Source organism: Oncorhynchus masou, chromosome 10, assembly GCF_036934945.1.
Source record: "Oncorhynchus masou masou isolate Uvic2021 chromosome 10, UVic_Omas_1.1, whole genome shotgun sequence".
In the NCBI taxonomy this organism is placed as follows: Eukaryota; Metazoa; Chordata; class Actinopteri; order Salmoniformes; family Salmonidae; genus Oncorhynchus; species Oncorhynchus masou.
This window is the reverse complement of record NC_088221.1, coordinates 12,921,203-12,943,628: the sequence shown is the minus strand read 5'-3', so window position 1 is coordinate 12,943,628 and position 22,426 is coordinate 12,921,203.

The window sequence follows — 22,426 nt, the reverse complement described above, 5'->3', positions numbered from 1 at the left end:
TAGAGCATACAGCCAAGAACACAGCAAAGAAAGATACAGAACCCCAGAAATATCCATTTCACGCAATGATGGTATAACGCACAATGACGAAGTGTAAAAACTTTTGTCTTTTAGTTGACTTGCTTTTATAATGCAGACCATTATGTAAATGTACTTGACCCAAAACTGCTCAATGTAAATGAATGTGTTTTACCTTTAATATAAGATGCTGTGTTTTTTTCTTCTTCCCAGAGCCATTTGTGTCCTGTGGTAACACGGCGGTGTAGACGAGATTTAGTGGCTAAAGAGACAAATAAATTACACGAAGATGAAGGTGCTGAGCAATTCTGGTGCTAAATGTTTTTTTATATTTTTTTTACTAATAACATTTATACTGTTACATCAGTAATGGTACTTTTCTAACGCCTAAAGCCATTATTCATCTGTACTACTACAGTAGCCTTACATAGTAACACTATTAGGATTATTATTACAATATTAGTGCAATCCCAGTGTAATTGTCACAATGTAGCACTTAGAGTTGTGGGCACATTTGCAAAAACAACCATCTAACTGAGAAAAAAATGTAGAATGTATGAATCAATCTTAAATATGCTTATGACACTTTAAGCCAAGTGGGTTTTAACATTATGCTAGTATACTTCATTCCTGGACAGACACCTCGTACATCATCTCTAGCTAAACTATGATGTTTAGCTAGAGATGAGAGAGATGTACTATATTCTGCGATTTGTTCGCTATGTGGTGAAATAATATCGTGTTTGCTTGTGTCCAAGATCCACCATGCAGCATTGTCAGTCCTCATAGCAAGAGCTAGGTTCACTGGGATTGGTGTTTTAGAGCAGCATCTCCATGTGCTTTGTATTGCAGACCGTGTGTGGTCACTCTATAACGTCCAACATGACAGTGGAAACACTGCGAAATACTGAGAAATGTATGCCAGGGACCACAAAGATACAAAGAAAGCCAAGTCTGGTGAATTAAAAGGGGTAAACAAATGAACATCCCAAAATGAGAGAAAGAGTGGGAGTGGGGTTAAGACTGCTACAACACAAACCAGAGAGGTTCACTGGTTCCAGACGGGGGCTGAAGACACCTTTTTTTAAAACTACTTCTACTGCAAACAGCATTATCTTGATTAAAGTTTAATTAAGGATCACATTTGGCAGTGCCTTTCACAGCGATCTACATGAGCAGATTTCCTAGGGCTTAACTCCATCGCTGGGAAAATCCTCCTTTATTACTTTCAACCTGTTGTAAAAGCTGTTGGCACGGAGGGACGGCTGCCTCATTCACTGGCCTTGTTTGCTGCTGGAAAAAATCCCAAGTCTCTGGAGATCCCCCCCCCCCCACAGTGGTTCAGTGTAATATCTGTCCTATCGCTACAAGGCTTGGGCTCATTATTAATGTTACTATTCATTAATTTCTTGTAGGGCTGATGTTATTTATTAAAATATTAAAGAAAGCTCCTGAGACACTCACGTAATGAGGGATGTGTCCTCTGTGGCCCCACCCCCACCCCTCCAACTCCCTCTGCCCCTCCCTTTCTCCTCTCTCTTGCTGGATGGATGGAGTGTGGAATTACCCCACTCGGACACTGCTCGCCCGCGCTCCCTCATTAGTCGTTCTCCAGGGCTGAGTGACACCATAAATCTATTCTGCACGCCGACCAATGCCAGCCATATACAAACGCACGCAGCTCGGCTCTGCCCGTTAATGAGCCATTCCCATGCACAGGGAATTGACTACTGTCCATCCACAATAACCCGACAGTACTTTTTTGGGAGGGGGGGGGGACTAAATTACAGGGGGTTGTAGAGGGGTGTAGATTTAGGACATCAGATGACAGTTAAATGTCTCATTAAAGAACTATCATTATAAAAACCTGAAACAGAAGTGCATTATAAAACTAAATGGGCATCGCTGTTAATTTCTAGTCTGCTAGTTGAGGATTTGTCTTGGGTGATCATCTTTAGTAGTTGTCTTCTTCTGTTGTATCACATATCGACTTCAGCGTATTACACAGGATAATGGCACTATATCTACAGTGATTGGGCAGAGCAGAAGTTGGTTTGTTTGTCAAAATATCTATTCCCTGTGGTAAGAACATGAACCAAATGATCAAATGCACCATGAACAATTTGTACAGTGTTCAGTATATGTCCAGCATATTCAGTATATGGTCAGTGTGTTCTGTATGATCAGTATATGTTCAGTACGTTCAGTATATGTTCAGTGGGTTCAGTATATCTCCAGTATGTCCAGTATACACAGCGTGTTGAGTATATGGTCAGTATGTTCAGTAGACGGTATATTTATCCTATACAGTAACACTGATCCAGAGGTCTGTTGCTGATCAAGCTTCATATGAATTAGCCCACGAGGCATGTTCATGTAAATAACATGTCTGCATTGCCCTGCAGGGCCTACAACTCAACTCCCCTAGTAAAGATGTTACAGTAAACGACTGGAGCCTACGACATGACATGCTCCAAGTATCATCACTCCGGCACCTTTCATTTGTGTGTGTCGTCTGTTTGATATAAGCAGTATTAATAGCTACACATAGAAACCCCTCTCCCATTAATCATAATAATTAATCAGGTCCAATTATATTGCATAGAAATGTGAACAAATTGCTGGAGAAATAATGATCTATCACTGACACGTCACAGGGAAAAGGGACTAAAGTCGTAATTAGAAGCAAGCTTTTTTAGTGGTATACAACTGCAGTTCAGCTGATGATGGCTCCACTGTTTGGATCTGATGATGTAATTAGTGGGAAGTATGAGAGCAGTGCCTTCCAAGGGCCTCCTAATGAAGTCTGTATGGGGAGAGGAGGAGAGGAGAGAAGGAATACACACTTTTTATTAGTGATTAAAGTCATCTCAAAGGTATATAATAACTGAATTTATCGGGTTTCGGCACCAATTTCTAGGAAAATAAAAAAAGCAAAACCCTGAGTTTCTTTGTTTATTTACACATTTGGCTGCCTTGCTTTCCATAAATCTGGGCCCTACATGCTATTAAAGGAACAAACTGTGATCTCAAAAGCCTTGAAATTTCCTCCTAGCCTGAATGTGATGTCTAAATTTGGAGAGGAAGTTGTGATATTTCAGGGTACGGGGAAGGCTACAATAGGCCTTGGTCTTGGACCACTTTGATCTCAGTGTTGTGACAGCTACAAAGAGGTAAAGCCCTTATCATGGCTGTTCCAGAGTCCGCTGCACAAGACCTCAATGATGCTCCAAAATATTTGAAGATAGTAGTCATTTCCTCTGCTGGAGATAAGAAGATGCACAGAGCAGGTAAATCCTTGGACATAAAACAAATCCAATATAATCCCACGGCCAGATGTGCTTTCACCGGGCATAACACGTCATAATGCAACTACTGCAACTGTGTTTGTAGTAGAAGATATTACAGAACAAAAAGAATAGTGTGGAATGTGCATCTATATGTTTTCACATGTGGTTAAGTAAAGCCCATGGACACATGCAAAGAAGGAGTCTAAGACGGTTTCCTTAGAAAAGGTCTTTGCTAGCAAGCTTGCGTCCACCTTCACCACCCCTCCCTTGTTGTGCGAGCCAATTGGTTGCCTCCTCATGGGTATAGAATGAATCACCTGTCTGCTCCCCAGTCTGTGCGCCGAGACCTGAGGACAGGGGTAATAAGACAGGCCCTTGAGGGACACCACCACGCCGCAGAGAGTATAAATATCAGCCTCTATGCATATGTAAATCACCCTCCTCATTTATTTATTTATCTTTTTTTTTCTTCTCTGAGGCTCAAGTGTGCTAATATCAAATAGCAAGCTTTTAGAGAGTGTTTAATGCCTGTCGGTGGGTGGTAGTGGAGCGCCGGAGTCTGGAGCGTGCAGCAGTTCATGAGTAATTAAGGGGTGTTTTGCTGAGCATAAATAATGCTGTTTGCATTGGTCCTTATGAGGAGAGAGCTGAGGAGAGAGGGAGGTAGGCTGGAGGAAGGCAGGCAAGCAGGCAGGCAGGGACAGCAAAGGTTAAAACCCTCCCCTGCCTCCCTCCTTATTCAACGCCTTTTAACGTTACACACAAGCAGGGAGGAGATCTCATTTGTTTGTTCTGTACCACTCTACGTTAAAGGAAATTATTGTCTATAAAGACCCGTATGAAAAGGAGGAGGGGGAAATTAAACTGGTTTTCACTCCTCCTTAATCATGGCTAGGTTAACATAACTGGGAGGGGAGATATACTGCAAAGCAGCCAAGCAGTACACTGTACACAACCATTCAATCTGACTTGGCCTGATTTAAAAAAAAAACACAATGGCCCAGGCTACATAGAGATTAGTAAGGGCACACAAATAAATATATTTTAAAATGTAAATATAACAATATTCACATACATTTTACATACTTTTTATGATCAAAATAAGAATCACATAAAATAGAAATGTAGTACTTATAGTCACTGATGGCCGACATGAAAGTTTGGATGTGGAAGTCCTCTACTGAGAGGAATACATTGCAACACTACGTCTGCCTCCCAAATAGTACCCTATTCGCTTTACAGGGCACTACTTTTGACCCGAGTGGTGCACTGTGAAGGGAATAGGGTGCCATTTGGGGCACAACCAGTAGCTGTGTGCACTCGTTTAAGTGACAGTGACACTGCACCGCATGCAGTTGTCGGGTCTAAGCGGTTGATTTTCCATTTGGAGGAGGAAATCCAGTTATTGCCTCATACCTTTGGAGAACACTTGTCAAGCCAAGTCGTGCATTGCACTGGAGCACATGAATAGTCACTGAGCAATCTCTAGAGCCAAGCAACACAGTGGCCGATGCTGTGAGAGATCTCCCCTCTTCTGACTCACTCCAATCGCAAACATATCAGCTTGCCCTTAGGAATACTAACATACAGGTATATGTTTGCTGCACAAGTATTGTAACTGTAAAACCGCATGGGAACATCTGAGCTTTTCACAAGGGCTCAATATCTGAGCTCTGTGTTATTGTTTCAGCCATTGGGCTGAAAAAAAATTAGGGAGCATATTAAGAACCCGAAGGCTCTATAAAACTTTGAAAACAAAATACTACAAAGTTGGCTAGGAGCTAGAGACTGGGCAAAGACATCTTATGGCGCCATCTTGTCAACCGCCCAGTACCCTGCCCTGAAATGAGTCATTGTTACTAGCCGGCTACCACCCGGAACTACCCTGCACCTTAGAGACTGCTGCCCTACAGTGTGTACATAGTCTTTGAAAACTGGTCACTCTAATAATGTTTACATACTGTTTTACCCACTTCATATGCACTGTATATACTATATTCTAGTCATGGCTCATCCTATATAACTATTACTGTACACACCTTTTCTATACATACACTGTCCATAATGTCTGTACACACCATCATATACATATATATTTATATTCTGGACTCTGACATTGCTCGTTCTGATATTTCTAAATTCCTTTCATTAACTTGTTGGGATTTGTGTGTATTGTTTTGCATTGTTAGGTATGACTGCACTGTTGGAGCTAGAGACACAAGCATTTCACTGCACCTGCGATAACATCTACAAAATATGTGTTACGCCACCAATAAAATTGGATTTGATTTCCAGGGTAAAACAAAACAACATTTGTCCTGCACTCTGAGGATCTGATTTATCCAATCAATGAAGCAACTGTGTAAAACAAAACGAAACTCAAGAGGAGACCGTTAACTGATTTGTAACACATTGAAAACGCTGCACAACATACTACACACGCAGAGGCTATTACCGATGCTGCTGTGGTTGTTGTTGACATCCAGCGAATATATATTACCACCGTCTCCTACTTGAGATGGCACAAAGGACTATGCTCAAGGAGAGACACAGGCATACAATATGGGCTACAATATCCTCTGGGTGCAATTACAGCATATACAGTATTTCTGTTAGAGAATGGCTTAGCCAAGGGGACAGCCCTATGAGTGAAACTATTTAGTTGTCATGACTGTGTGACAGGATCCAGTCCTGTTCGGTAAGTTTGTTGATCCCCTGAGTGGGAAGATAATAGCGTCCAGCCCAAGAACCAATAAATCAATCCGTTCCAGCACCACAGTTCAGGGGCTTGTAGTTAGCCCTCTCAATAAAAACATGACTTCCTGCTTCACAAACCAGCCTCTTCCATTTTTCATCTCTTGAGACCAGCAAATGACACTTCTTCCATTGATTTATACAATGTGGTGTGTATACAGTATGTATCACCGGTTGTTACTGTCTCTGAATATTAAGAATAGTATTAAACTCAATGATTTACATCACCCCCCAAAATCGGACTATGACGAAATATGAAAGCAACACCTTAAAGATGAACTAAAACATTTTGATAACCAAATGTGATAAAGAAGCATGTTCCTATCCTTAAAACATCTGAAAAACTGTTTGAAAATTGCCTCATCTGACTACTGCGCGCCGCCATCTTTATAACGTGTCATCAATGACGTCAATTGAATGGTTCTTCTGACAGGAAACCCAGATAACAATGCATGTTAGTAGCCTAATTGAGAATGACACGTATTTTACAAGAACCAATATCACTTCCTAAAAACACAATCTTATGGAACAATCCTTGGATAGCTTTTCAGAATTCACCAATACATTTGTCCAAATGGAAAACTAAAGTCATAGCAAACGACATAGCAAGTCATAAACGACTTGGTAACAGGAAATATCTTTATGACAGAATTAAAACGTAATTTTGGACTGACCAATGTAGATCATTTCAAATAGTATATAGGGGGGATGCAATCTTCACCGCTCTGCAGATTTTACTGTGAGGAGGCAGAGTCATTAGATAATTTATTTTGGTACTGTCCATATGTAGCTCGTTTTTGGTCACAGGTCTAGGAATGGCTGTAGAACTGCAACATATTCCTAGAACTAAAGCTGAAGGTAGCAATACTGGGTGATTTGAAAAGTCATAGTCAATCAATCAAATATATAATCATTATTTTAGCAAAAATGTTTATCTTTAATTTGCAATCTGTAGAAACTATGAGAATAGAAGGGTTTCATACTTTTGTGAAGCATCACAGCACAGTTGAAAAAATATATATCAAACAGACATCCAAAATGGAAGGTGTTAAGAGATAGATGGAAGGGGTTGAATGGAGCTGAAGGATGGGACTAAAAACAAGATAACTAATGTAAAACATACAGGGTCAGTAAAAGGTTCAGACATTTTGTGAAATAGCACAGCTACAAATAGAAATCAAACTGGATGGACATCAGAAAAAGAGGAAGGACTAGAACCAAACAAAATATAACTATTGTAAAACAGATTGTGTCTGTAAAATGTGTATAAGATGTATAAACTCAAGGTAGAAGCCTAAGTGTTATTGTTTATTAGTTTACTCCAATTGGGGGAAGGATGGTAGGGTTTGCGAGGAATAATAAAGGTATATTCTAACAAAAAAAGTATGTATATGTATGTATGTATATGGATATATAGATTTACCCCAAAATATATGAGGGATTGGAAATGATGCAGATAATTACATTGATGGAAGCAACACTCTTTCCGCAATATTAAAGCTGATCCAAGAACCCATTGGTCACTCTTACAGAGCTTTAGAGTTCCTCTGAGGAGTTGGGAGAACCTCCCAGAAGGACAGCCATCTCTACAGCACTCCACCAATCAGGCCTTTATGGTAGAGCGGCCAGACGGAAGCCAATCCTCAGTAAAAGGCACATGACTGACAGCCTGACAGATCTTGAGAGGATCTGCAGAGAAGAATGGGAGAAATTCCCCAAATTCAGATGTGCCAAGCTTGTAGCGTCATACCCAAGAAGACTCGATGCTGTAATTGCGGCCAAAGGTGCTTCAATAAAAGTAATGAGTAAAGGGTCTGAATATTTATGTGAATGTGTTATTTCAGTTTATTATATTGAATAAATTAGCAAAAATGTCTAAAAAACTTTTTTCAGTCAATTGAAATGAATTAAAACAAACAGTGTTTCCTCTGACACATTGGTGCTGGCTTCCAGGTTAAGTGAGCATTGTGTCAAGAAGCAGTGCCGCTTAGTTGGGTTGTGTTTCGGAGGATGCATGGCTCTCGACCTTCGCCTCTCCCAAGTCTGTACGGGAGCTGCAGCGATGAGACAAGACTGTAACTACCAGAAAAAATAATAGGAAGAGACTTGCTGGGACCAAGAAACACGAGCAATGGACATTAGACCGGTGGAAATCTGTCCTTTGGTCTGATGAGTCCAAATTTGAGATTTTTGGTTGCAACCGCCGTGTCTTTGTTGGTGACACTATCGGCAACCGCTGTGTCTTTGCTGGTGACACTATCTGTGCTTTATTTAGAATTCAAGGCACACTCAATCAGCATGGCTACTACAATATTCTGCAGCGATATGCCATCCCATCTGGTTTGCGCTTAGTGGGTCTATCATTTGCTTTTCAACAGGACAATGACCCAACACACCTCCAAGCTGTGTAAGGGCTATTTGACCAAGAAGTGGTGAATCTTTGCTTCAAATCCATAAAATCCTTGTTTGCTGCTGGGGACCATGTGAACGGTACCTTGGGAGAGGTGAGCACAGAGAGGGGACCCGCCAGGTTGCTGTAGCCCCGAATGAAATGGCTGAAAAATTAGCAAACCCCAGAAACCACTGTAGCTCCACCCTGGATGTGGGTTGGGGCCAATCCACCACCACTCTCACTTTTTCCAGATCCCTCTGAACATTCCCTTCAGAGATGATGTATCCCAGAAAAGTGATTGTGGAGCGGTGGAACTCGCACTTCTCCACTTTAAGAAACAACTGGTTCTCCAGAAGGCACTGAAGAACTTGTCGCACATGGAGAACATGTTCCTGGGCAGAACGGGAGAAAACCAGGATGTCATCGAGTATACAAAAACAAACCGATTCAACATATCCCAGAGCACATTGTTAATCAGAGCCTGGAAGACAGCAAGAGCGTAGTGAGTCCAAACGGCATGATCAGGTACTCATAGTGTCCACTTACTGTATTGAAAGTGGTCTTCCACTCGTCTCCTTTGCGTTACTGAAGAAGGTGGTAGGCATTCCGGAGGTCCAGTTTAGAAAAGATGGTTGCCCCCTGGAGAGGTTTGAAAGCTGAGGAAACTAATGGTAGTGAGTACTGGATCTTGACCGTGATGTCATTGAGACCCCGGTAATCAATACATGGACACTGGGTCTTGACCTTCTTTCCCACAAAGAAGAACCCTGCGCCGGCAGGAGAGGCAGAAGGGCGAATGCTTCCAGCCGCCAGAGAGTTATCAATGTACTCCTCCATGGCCTTGGTCTCAGGGCCAGACAGGGAATATATCCAGTCTTGAGGCGGTGTGGTGCCTGGGAGGAGGTCAATTGCAGAAACGTAAAGATGATGTGGTGGAAGGGAGGAAGCACGAGCCTTACTGAAAACCTCCCGGAGGTCATGATACTCTGTGTGAATGGCAGAGAGATCCAAGGCCGAACTTAACCCAGCAGGCAGACATTTAGGGGAAGGCTGTGCCGCCTTTAGGAAGTGTGTGAGTGACAGAACGGGCTCCAACCCAGGATTGAACCCGTGGTCCAGTCAATATTGGGATTGTGCTTCTGGAGCCAAGAAAATCCCAAAACCACAGGGATGTGAGAAGCAGCTGTATTGACTCACTGTGATTACCAGATATCCGCAGAGTCATGGGAACTGTGCTGTGTGTGACTCTTCCAAAGGAAAGGCCGCCCAGAGCATCCATGGGAACGGAAAGGGGTTGAGTGGGAATACCTAGTTCAGATAGCATCCATGAAACTCTCATCAGCCCCAGAGTCAATGAGCACCCGAAAAGTATTTGACTGGTCTCCCCACAGCAGAATAACAGCAAAAGGGGTACGGGTTATTGGATTTAGGGAATTCCCAGTCTGACTCACCAGAGTACTTGTACCTACTAATGATCTAGGTCTCCTCACTGGACATGTAGCAATGAAACGCCCCGCAGCACTGCAATACAGACAACTGTTGGAGCTTAGCCTATGTGAACGTCGCCTAGGCAATAATGATTCTCGAGGGAGCTCGGGTGGCTTCGGATCCTCTCGGGAAAACCATCCTTGGGGACTTCCCTGGATCCCTCAGGGGTGAGCAAGCCACTGCGGATGAACGGGTGTACCCGAGACCAGACCTCCTCTCACTCCTGCGTTCCCTTAGGCGTCCATCAATTCTAATGGTGAGGGCGATGAGGGTGTCGAAGTCCACCGGTAGTTCCCGAGTAGCTAGCTCATCTTTTACCACCTCAGATAATCCGCAAAGAAAATTATCGAAAAGAGACTCCAGATTCCAGGCACTCTCGGCAGCCAATGTGAGAAAATCAACCTTGTAGTCTGCCACACTACGGGAGTTTTGACGTAATTCAATAAGTTTACTGGGCGCCTCTCTCCCGGATACCAGAGTATCGAATACCTTCCTCACTTCTGCCATGAAATCCTCCAGATGACAACTAATGGTGGATTGTTGCTTCTAAACTGCCGTAGGCCAGGAGAGCGCCCTTTCCGGCATTAGTGTAATAACATACGCTATCTTAGAAATAAGAGAACACTGAGAAAATAATAAAAATAAGAGAACACTGAGAAAGAAAAGCCCGGCAGGTACCAGGATCCCCAGAATATCACTCCGGAAGAGGTAGGCGGGGTTCTATGGGAGCCGGGGTAGGCTGTACAAGCTCACCACTAATAGGGAAAAAATTACTGGGTGGTTGGGGTTTCTCAGAGCAGGCAGCCTCTGAGCTAACTCAGAGGCCTCTGAGCTATCTCCTTAACCTCTTTGAACTCTAGGGGCAGTATTTCATTTTTGGATAAAAAAACGTTCCCGTTTCAAACAAGATATTTTGTCACGAAAAGATGCTCGACTATGCATATAATTGACAGCTTTGGAAAGAAAACACTCTGACGTTTCCAAAACTGCAAAGATATTATCTGTGAGTGCCACAGAACTGATGCTACAGGCGAAACCAAGATGAAACATCAAACAGGAAATGAGCAGAATTTTTGAAGCGCTGTGAATGCGCAAGGAGAGAGCCCACAATTTCTGCCGTTTCCCCAAGGTGTCTGCAGCATTGTGACGTATTTGTAGGCATATCATTGGAAGATTGACCATAAGAAAAAAATTGGTGCATAAAAAAAAAATTGGTGCATAAACCTCAGCTGCAAGTATTTTTCCATGGAATTCAGAGAAGAAAGCAGGCTTCCACGAACGATATATCAATGAAGAGATATGTGAAAAACATATTTGCCATGTTTCAGTCGATATTATGGAGATAATTTGGAAAAAAGTTTGGCGTTTTGGTGACTGAATTTTCGTTTTTTTTTGGTAGCCAAAAGTGATGTACAAAACGGAGCGATTTCTCCTACACAAAGAATCTTTCAGGAAAAACTGAACATTTGCTATCTAACTGAGAGTCTCCTCATTGAAAACATCCGAAGTTCTTCAAAGGTAAATGATTTTATTTGAATGCTTTTCTGGTTTTTGTGAAAATGTTGCCGGCTAAATGCTACGCTAAATGCTACGCTAGCTATCGATACTCTTACACAAATGCTTGTTTTGCTATAGTTGAAAAGCATATTTTGAAAATCTGAGATGACAGTGTTGTTAAGAAAAGGCTAAGCTTGAGAGCTAGCATATTTATTTAATTTCTTTTGCGATTTTCATAAATAGTTAACGTTACGTTATGCTAATGAGCTTGAGGCTATAACTGGATACAGGTTTTTTTCGTAGCCAAACGTGAACAAAACGGAGTGATTTGTCCTACACAAATCATATTTTTTTGAAAAACTGAACATTTGCTATCTAACTGAGAGTCTCCTCATTGAAAACATCTGAAGTTCTTCAAAGGTAAATGATTTTATTTGAATGCTTTTCTTGTTTTTGTGAAAATGTTGCTGGCTGAATTCTAGGCTTATAGCTATGCTAGCTATCAATACTCTTACACAAATGCTTGTTTAGCTATGGTTGAAAAGCATATTTAGAAAATCTGAGATGACAGTGTTGTTAACAAAAGTCTAAGCTTGAGAGCAAATATATTTATTTCATTTCATTTGCGATTTTCATGAATAGTTAACGTTGCGTTATGCTAATGAGCTTGAGGCTATAAATAGGATCCCGGATCCGGGATTGCTCGTCGCATGAAGTTAAACCCTTGGTCGTGGCATTCCGTTAAGGAACAGAGCCCTTCCAGAAGGTCCTGTAACAGCTCCTCATGTCTCCCAATAGTGTCTCCCAGCAGGGAGACAGCGTGGCGGAGCTGGTCCAAGTCTGCTGGGTCTGTCATGGCTAGTTGGTACTGTAAGGGCACAAGGCGAGACCCAGATGCAGACACAGGAGGTTAGATTCTTTGTAGTTTATTTATAATCCAAAAGGAGTAGGCAAGAGAATCATCGTGGATAGGCAAAAGGTCAAAACCAGATTCTGAGTCCAAGAGGTAAAGAGTGGCAGACAGGCTCGATGACAAGGCAGGCAGATTGGGAGGCAGAACAGATCGGCAGGCAGAACAAACAGGCAAGGGTCAGAACCGGGAAGACTAGAAAAAGAGAATAGAAAACAGGAGCACGGGAACACTCGCTGGTTGACTTGAAAACATACAAGATAAACTGGCACAGAGGCATAGGAAACACTGGGATAAATACACTGGGGAAATAAGCGACACCTGGAGGAGACGGAGACAATCACAAGAACAGGTGAAACAGATCAGGGCATGACACATGCAGGCAAAGGAATAATTGTTTACCCGTTGAGTGTAGGGGGCAGTATTTTGATGTTTGGATGAAAAACATACCCAAATTAAACTGCTTATTTCTCAGGTCCAGAAGCTAGTATATGCGTATAATTGTCAGATTAGGATAGAAAACACTCTAAAGTTTCCAAAACTGTCAAAATATTGTCTGTGAGTATAACAGAGCTGATATTGCAGGCGAACACCTGATTAAAATCCAACCCGGAAGTGCTGTTTTCCCTGAAAGCTCTCTGTTCCATTGCCTGACTTCGCTCAATTTAAAGGGATAACAACCAGATTCATTTTCCTATGGCTTCCCCATGGTGTGAACAGTCTTTAGACATAGTTTCAGGCTTTTATCTTGAAAAATGAGCAAGAAAGTTCACATCGCGTCAGTGGATGGCTGGGTGCCAGCAGCATTTTGCATGAGCAACAGCTTGGAGCAGACATTTCTCTCTCTCTCCTATTGAAAAAGCTACAGTCCCGGTTGAAATATTATCGATTATATTATATAGTAAAAACAACCTGAGGATTGATTATAAAAAACGTTTGACATGTTTCTACAAACTTTACAGATAGTATTTGGAATTTTCGTCTGCGATGTCGTGACCGCTCGAGCCTGTGGACTTCTGAACATAAAGCGGCAACCAAATGGAGGTATTTTGGATATAAAAATAATCTTTACGGAACAAAAGGAACATTTATTGTGTAACTGGGAGTCTCTTGAGTGCAAACATCCGAAGATCATCAAAGGTAAGCGATTTAATTTATTGCTTATTGCTTATTGCTTTATTACTTGGCTGCTAGCTGTTTGCAATATTTTGTCTACTGAGAGAGATGTCTTTACATAAACGCTTGGTATGCTTTTGCCGAAAAGCTTTATTGAAATCTGACATGCCAGGTGGATTAACTAAGCTGTGTTTTGCTATATTGCACTTGTGATTTCATGAAAATGTAATATTTTTAGTAATTTAATTTGAATTTGGCGCTCTGCAATTCAGCGGATGTTGACAAAAATGATCCCGCTAACGGGATGGGTGCATCAAGAATTAATCTAGAATCCACACCAGGAAAAAGCCCAGGCACCACACAGAAGACAAATATTATAATAAATGATCTTCTATTGTACAGTTTGAAACACAGTTGAACTGTGTCAGCATAACATCAACATTAGGGATGGCTAATTGAACATGCATACATGTGCACAGGCACAGAGATTACATTTAGAACAATATCTAACCGAATAAAAAAAAATACATTTGTAATCTTTTTTATTTCACCTTTATTTAACCAGGTAGGCCAGTTGAGAACAAGTTCTCATTTACAACTGCGACCTGGCCAAGATTAAGCAAAGCAGTGCGACAAAAACAACAACACAGAGTTACACATAAACAAACATAGAGTCAATAACACAATAGAAAAATCTATGTATCTAAGCAATGAAAAGGCCAAAGAGGTGAACAAATACAATTTAGCATTAACACTGGAGTGATAGATGTGCAGATGAAGATGTGCAAGTAGAGATACTGGGGTGCAAAAGAGCAAGAGGGTAAGTAATAATATGGGGGTGAGGTAGTTGAGTGTGCTATTTACATATAGGCTGTGTACAGGTATAGTGATCGGTAGGATGCTCTGACAGCTGATGATTAAAGTTAGAAAGGGAGATATAAGACTCCAGCTTCAGTGATTTTGCAATTCTTTCCAGTTATTGTCAGCAGAGAACTGGAAGGAAAGGTGGCCAAAGGAAGTGTTGGCTTTGGGGATGACCAATGAAATATACCTGCTGGAGCGAGTGCTACGGGTGGGTGCTGCTATGGTGACCAGTGAGCTGAGATAAGGCGGGGCTTTACCTAGCAAAGACTTATAGATGACTTGGAGCCAGTGGATTTGGCAGTGAATATGTAGTGAGGGCCAGCCAACGAGAGCATACAAGTCGCAGTGGTGGGTAGTATATGGGGATTTGGTGACAAAACGGATGGCACTGTGATAGACTACATCCAGTTTGCTGAGTAGAGTGTTGGAGGCTATTTTGTAAATGACTTCGCTGAAGTCAAGGATCGATAGGATGATCAGTTTTACGAGGGTATGTTTGGCAACATAAGTGAAGGAGGCTTTGTTGTGAAATAGGAAGCCGATTCTAGATGTAGTTTTGGATTGGAGATGCTTAATGTGAGTATGGAAGGAGAGTTTACAGTCTAACTAGACCCCTAGGTATTTGTAGTTGTCCACATATTCTAAGTCTGAACCGTCCAGAGTAGTGATGCTAGTCAGGCGGGAGGGTGCAGGCAACAATCGGTTGAAGAGCATGCACTTACTTTTACTAGCATTTAAAAGCAGTTGGAGGCCACAGAAGGAGTGTTGTACGGCATTGAAGCTTGTTTGGAAGTTTGTTGGCACAGTGTCCAAAGAAGGGCCAGAAGTATACAGAATGGTGTCGTCTGCGTAGAGATGGATCAGAGAATCACCAGCAGCAAGAGCGACATTACTGATATATACAGAGAAAATAGTTGCATAACCCTCAACTTTTGCACAGTGACCAGCCCGTGCAAATGTACCTAGGTACAGCCATGTCTATCAGGCATGCATAGGCAAATATTTTTCCAGTAAAGCCAGCAAATAAGTTTAACTGATTTCCAACAGTAAATTGTTTCTCCTCACATTTAGGAAACTTAGCTATCTGGCTAGCTTGCTGTTGGGAATCCGATCTTGATTCATGCCTATCATTTTATAAGATTGAACTGCATCCACTGTCATAATCATAACCAATGTCAACCCTCATCAATTATGTAACATAGAGTAGCTAGCTTGAAAAATAGTTGCTGATGTTACGCATTTGCTAACAAGTTACAAGTGCGAGGCTTGGCACATAGCAAGTTAGCAGGTGCCAGACTAACCAGCTAGCCAACTCCAGTGATGTGCTAGCATTTTCTAGCAAACCTTGCTTTAGGTGGCTGGTTTTAACTTTAGTAACTTGCTGTTTAGTAGCCAAATCTAGGAAAAAGAGAAGAGGTTTTTCAATCGAGATACAATAGATCTCTGATTGTAAAACCTCCTCTCATTTAAGTCATAGATATTGCTACCATTAGCTATTTACCTAACACAGCTAGCTAGACTAGTTAGCAAACAGAAAAAATATTTCATTTCTCCCCACTGTAACACAGTAGTATGTTAGCCAGCAATACACAATATGGGTTTCGGTAGATAAACTAAAGTTAGCTAGCTAGGTGGCCTACATGAAAAAAAAAATATTTCTCATCTGCCCTCTTGTTGTTGGCATCAGCTGTAGCTGAGCTTCTAGCTAAATCCAACTCTTTGCTTCAAATCCCCTTCGCTATATTTCGGTTGAAACATGTATGGTTGAATGTTACCATGTAGGTAATAGAACATAAAAAAAATGCTCCATCGTCGAATTCATGTTGATGAGAGGAATCACTTGAAGCTATTACGGTCTGTGTTGTGTTGTGTTGTGTCCGCCTCGCTTTAAAAAAAAAACATATTGGGAGAGCGTCAGAGCCAGACCAGGACTACATTTATTTTCAGATCTCGTACCCCCCCCCCAGTACACCGGAAGTTGTCAGAAAGTGTATCGTTCGGCACGTCAAGTTCAGTCTCGCTCTCTTCGTGGCCAATTATGTGTGAAGCACATCTCAATGACTTAGAAATCCCTCTGACAAACCCAGGATCCCCCAGGTTGAAATTCCCCTTTAACAACCCTACATGTCTGTAGCTAACTATTTCAGAACAGACACCTAGCTAGCTAGCTAGCTTGAATACACATTTTTCTATACAGCTAGCCTCCCTAGGTTTGGCACATCTGATGTCCCTCTCTGTAAACCATAAATACTGTTTTATCCATAGTGTACATGGTCTGCCTGCAAAAGTGACTATTATTTTGGGAATTAGCTTACAAACCTTGTTCACTGTTAGCTAGCTTGCTTGCTAACTTTGGCTAACACAGTATGATCCGATGCCTATGTCAAAACTACTGTAATGGTCACAGCTACACCATGCTCGCTGAATGAACACAAAAAAATCTACAAGTGGGTTTTGACTGGACAATACAGGATTATTCGATGCTAGCTACCTGCTATGTTATTGTGGAGATCATGCATTTAGCTAGCTTGGCTACTAATGTCTGGTAACAGTCAATCTGATGCCCCTGCCCATGTTAAAATCACTTTAATGCAGCCTACAGCTGAATGAGCTCAAAAACGTTTGCAATTGGATTTTTGACCAGTCTATACAGGCTTGTTGACATGGTTGTTAATATTGTATAGTTTTTACATATCATACTGGTCGTTTTAGCTTTGAGTTTATTCACTTCTTGGTCAGAGTCTTGATCAAAAGGCCATGAGTAAAATCAGCATGCAGACATTGTACCATGACGTTATTTCAATATGGCTTCGGCCACATCTGTCTAAGCTTGTGCTACATGCTAAAAAAAAGTCTAATATTTTGTTCTAAAGGCATTTTCATAACATCGTATTCAACAAAGTTACCTAACATCGACATGAAAAACAATGGTGTAGGTTGATTTGAGCGATTCAGTTCCACTTTCAACATCTTATTATATGCATAGAATAGTTGTGCTTTGAGTTTTAATATGAAAAGTTATTCAGAAGAGAGATGATCTGGGACTGGTGCTGTCACAATAGAGGTAATAGGGACTGGCAGCACCTGCGTCCCCGTGTTCAAGCTGCCAGCATTGTGCTCCAGGGTCCAGGGAGAGGAGCTTTATTCAGGCCAGGGAGGCAGGGACTTGTACTGGGGTTGGGACTGAGCCACCCTGGTCCTCATGCTGGGTGAATGTCAGCAGAGACCCAGCAAGACCCATGGAGCCCTCCGCTCCCTCTGCTCCGCTCCCTCTGCTTGCACCGCCACCCAGCGTGACACCGACATAATCATGGACGGCAGTTGTGACACATGTAAGCAATGACTCCACACAGCTATCTGATCAGCATTACCGCTCTGTCAAAAGCACTGACTGCAGGGGCATGATGGGAGCTGTGATAGGGCCCCTTCCCTCTAACACAGGTCAGAGATGACGCCACTCCAGGGGTGCCCGCCGTACCTCCCCAAAATTAGCTAAACTCCACCATCATCACCAACAACATGGGTCTACATTGAAAAAAATTAGCCTTTATTTTTAACCTAAACAATAGCCTATTAGGTTAAAAAATAAAGGGCAATATAACCAATATATAACTGTACCATGATGATAAGCATTTAAGGAGATTGTCACTTGTTTGGTTTATGTTCTCACATACTCTAAATTGGGATATAAACTCCACAGGGAACAAAAACAGCATTATTTGTCATAAAGCTACGAGGGCATCAGCCATCAATCATTGACATCACATTTGCCGTAGTCTGTTGTCAGTGCCTATTACGGCTGAATTCATTTTCCTCAATTAATTCAAAATCTAACCCCTTGGCAGCCATGGGTGTATGTTTTGTTTTCATCCATCCGCCTACCTATTTGTCAAAATGGTCTAAGTGACAGTGCAGTAATGCACATTCATTATAAAATGTGAAACAATAGTGGGCATATATCATTAATTAAGTCAATATTTGGAAAGGGGGAATTTTGTGGGAATAATCAGTATTACTGCAAGTTCTTTATGTAGCCTACCTGCAAACTGCAAGAGAATCAAATATATTCCAGGACCCTTATTATTAATCCAGCATTCATTTCTTTTTTGAGAAAACCTGATCATTTGACTTAAATATTTTTTTTACCCCAAATACTTTCTTTTGTAACATATTTTATTTTAATATTTTATTTGATATTTATTTTCCATGCCTAATATTAGCTAATCGTAATGTATGATCTGGAGAGCTTTTGAATTGTTTGTCAGGTCACAATGAACTAGCAATGCTGATTCTATTCATACAACTCCAATCTATTTTAGGGGTGTAAAACAAAAGAAGACAGAAATGTCACTGCTGTGGCTTAGTCTGATCATTTGTACGATCTAAAACGCACACACACACACACGCACGCACAAACAAGTATCATTTTCCTTATCATTAGCGACATTAGAAAAAAACTGTTTGGAATGCACGAAGCATTACTTTAAATGTGGTGTTTAAATTAATTAACTGTAAACATGATTTAATTTCAGGATATCATTTGAAAGTATAATTGCACACTGGGATTAAAATGAACTCTGTCGGACATGTGGTCCCCCCAACTGAGCGCCCACGATGTAGAAATGTCCAGTTTTAAAATGAATATGCATTTTAGATGAACAAGTCTTAATCTCAATCTTAAAGGACATTTAAAAAACACTTGGAACCTTCCGCGCAATCAGACGCAATTTGACTGCAACGTCCACCATGCAGAATCCGCGATTACATTTTTCATGTGCATGATTGAAATCGCTTTAGTGACCGTGCGGGGAGCATTTCACCGTGCATATTAATTACACACAGGCTTTGTCATCGGGGGTCTCAGCGGCCATGCTTGCTAAGCTGGCTCATTTGAACTGAGACCACAGCTTTTTGAGCCTGCTGTGCGCATCATGCCCACCGTCAAGAGCCAAAGGCTGCAGAGATAGGTTGCTGGTGTGATTACTGGTTAAAAAATAAATTCCAATTTCTCACCCGCACCTGCAGACTCGAGGGTCTAAGCATCTCGCAATTGGATTAAAGCATAGTAATTAGACTGCTGTATTAGTGTTTAATGGATAAACACTGGAACCGATCAGAAAGTTAGACACTGCCATCAAGTCATTCACTGTCTAATTGTGTGTTTCATTCCTGTTCTGGTTAGAGAACTAATAGAAATCATAGGCTCAATTCTACAATTACCAAATCACACCCATCCAATCCTTTTAGGGTTGTAGGCATAAAACTTCTTAGTTATGAGAATTCCATTTAAATGTAACATTTCGGAGAAAATTCTCAGATTTAGGGCATTTTCCTCCTAATTGTAAGATTTTTTCTTTAAGTAATTCATAAAACATTTTAACATGGGTGTCAATAGGGGTATAGGGGCTAGAGCTTTCGGACAGGACTTCATGACTACATTATAAATTCCATTACAGAAGAAAAGACCAGTGCTTTGTGTAAACTCAAACTATTCTACCTATTTGTTTGCTGAGCAGTGCCAGGGCCACTTATGTCACTTATGCGATGTGAGTCCATGTGACATTTGGGTGGAGGAAGGGAGGCGCAGGGCAGGCAGGAGTCGGTGATGGTTAGGCATAGAAGCCACTGACTCAGCTAGCTGATGTGTGGGACATTTCACACATCTCTCTAGGCCTCCCCCCACGCCAAACAGACCCAAATAGCCCTGATTAACAATCCCCTCCCCAGCCATTGGTGACAGGGAGGAGGGAGATTTTCCTCACAATTATTCCAAGGTTGAAAGCTTTGAAAATGAAATGCAACCAAATCTAAAGATCACATGTGAATATGCCCCCCAAATAGGTTGGGTCTCATTTTGCTCCACCTCCGTGTGAAAGAAACCACGCTTTACTGATGCTGGACATACTGTACTGTATTTTTTTAAATTTACAATGTGCATCCCAAATGGCACCTTATTCCCTCTATACTGCACTATTTTTTGACCAGAGCCCTATTGATCCTGTTCAAAAGTAGTGCACTACATAGGGAATAGGGTGGCATTTGGGACATAAAATGTGTTTGAGGTGGTTAAGAGCCTTGGGCCAGTAACTGAACGGTCGCTGGTTTGCATCCCCAAGCTGACTAGGTGGAAAATCTGTCGATCTGCCTTTGAGCAAGGCATTTATGCCTAATTTCTCATGTAAGTCGCTCTGGATAAGAGTGTCTTCTAAATAAATAAAAAAGTGAAAAATGTAATGGAGATTGTGGGCTTATTTAATAATCCTTTATTTGACATTTGAAGATGGTACTCTCCAGGAGTCACATGGCTGTTTTATAGAAAAACACGGCATTATATTATGATCCAAGCTGCAGTAACCCCACACATTACCACAAACCAGCCCACTCTGACAAATGGACAGTAGTTGAACCCTGAAGGAATTACTACCATGATGACCATACACTCATCCAAGATGGCTCATTTCATCTCTTCAAATCTCTTCAAATCAAATCCCAATCTGCTCAGGTATTTACAGGATTGATTTGGGGGCGTAATACTTCAGCCATCCATGAGGAAAATGACTTCAACGTGCGAACAAAAATAATTCCAGTGGTATTTGAATCCAGAGAGCTGTATCTGTTACAACTGTGTGTCCTTGACACAATTCAAACTCAGCTGTTTGCACAGAACATATTTTGTCTTCATTTCCCTGAACCTTGCACAAAAATATCACCTTCCACTCTGTTACTGTACACAAGGAGCCAATGTTCAGGAGGAAAAGTGAATTAAGCCACGTTCAGTGTGTAGAAATTACATCCGAATCCTCTCGTGTCCTTTTGAGGCGCATCTAACAAGTTTGCTGGTTTTCTGGATAGCTCAGCAGAACCTGTTTGATAGTTTACCTTGACAAATTAGAGTAGTGGAGATTTAATGAACAGAACATATGGGGTCACCTTTGTTTCTTGGGGTAAAAACATTTATATGTATTTTTTTTTCTTACTGTCACATGCCTCCTTAATAATCAGATTTCTCATCCTCCCCATAATAGAGGGCACCCGGAATCTCATTACCTTATCTAGCTGAGAGGGAAAAGGGATTTATTTGTATTCCTACTTCCATAGTCAAAAAAAACAACAACAACGTAGATACAGAGTTCTGCTTATTTGCACATACATCGAAATCCTCTCCCAGATATGTAAATGACTTGGGCAAAAACTAAATGCTAAAGTCTACACCATTAGTTTCCCCCCTTCATAATCTCCACATGGGGCTGTTAGTGAGATAATGCACCATATAATACATGGTTTACTTTTAATTAATAGGAAAACGTATTTTGAAATGAATATTAAATCTAGATTAATGTGGGAAACCTCCCAAGGTCTAACGGTCTCTTTTTTAATTTAAGGCTCTATTACATGGCAAGAAAGGAGAAAACAGAGACGAGGCTTCTAAGAGAAAAGGCTCTATGAATATTTAAATTCAAAAAGCATGAAATTGTTCTATGGAACAACGGAAGATCACAAGTTTGTTATTCTACAAATAAGGAATGTGAGGGACAGAGTATTATCATGTCACCAGAGGGAAGAACAAAGCATCTCAAATATGGTAAAGGAAAGATGTACAGATTCAAGATAACAACCTATACACGGGAGGTGATTGTAAATAATTGGTATGATAGTAATATGCATTTCATTATTAGGTTGCAACACGACAAAATAGTAAGGCTATTGGGGTCATTTTTGAGTGGCTATTATGCAAGACAAGGACCTCGTGAAATCTAAAAATCGACCAACACCACTTTCAGCACAATAAAACCACGTAGGTACACTGCAAAACACTCATCAGCATCGTTTCCCAATATTGTTGTTGTGTTATTGTTTTAACATAGGACATTTAAAAATAGTCATGCCAAAAATGCAGAAGCGCAAACAAAATTGACAGGCGCCCAGCCGCCCAGCGGTGGTCTGCTCTCTGTTTGATTCCAACGTCAGACCTGGTCTGAAGTCTTAAACAATCCCCTTTTGATCTTTTATGACTTACACCACAAAGCAAAAGTAGAAAGGACAGCTTGTGCACCGCCCAAAGAGGTATCACCCTCTACAGCCTCCCTGTTCCCCACA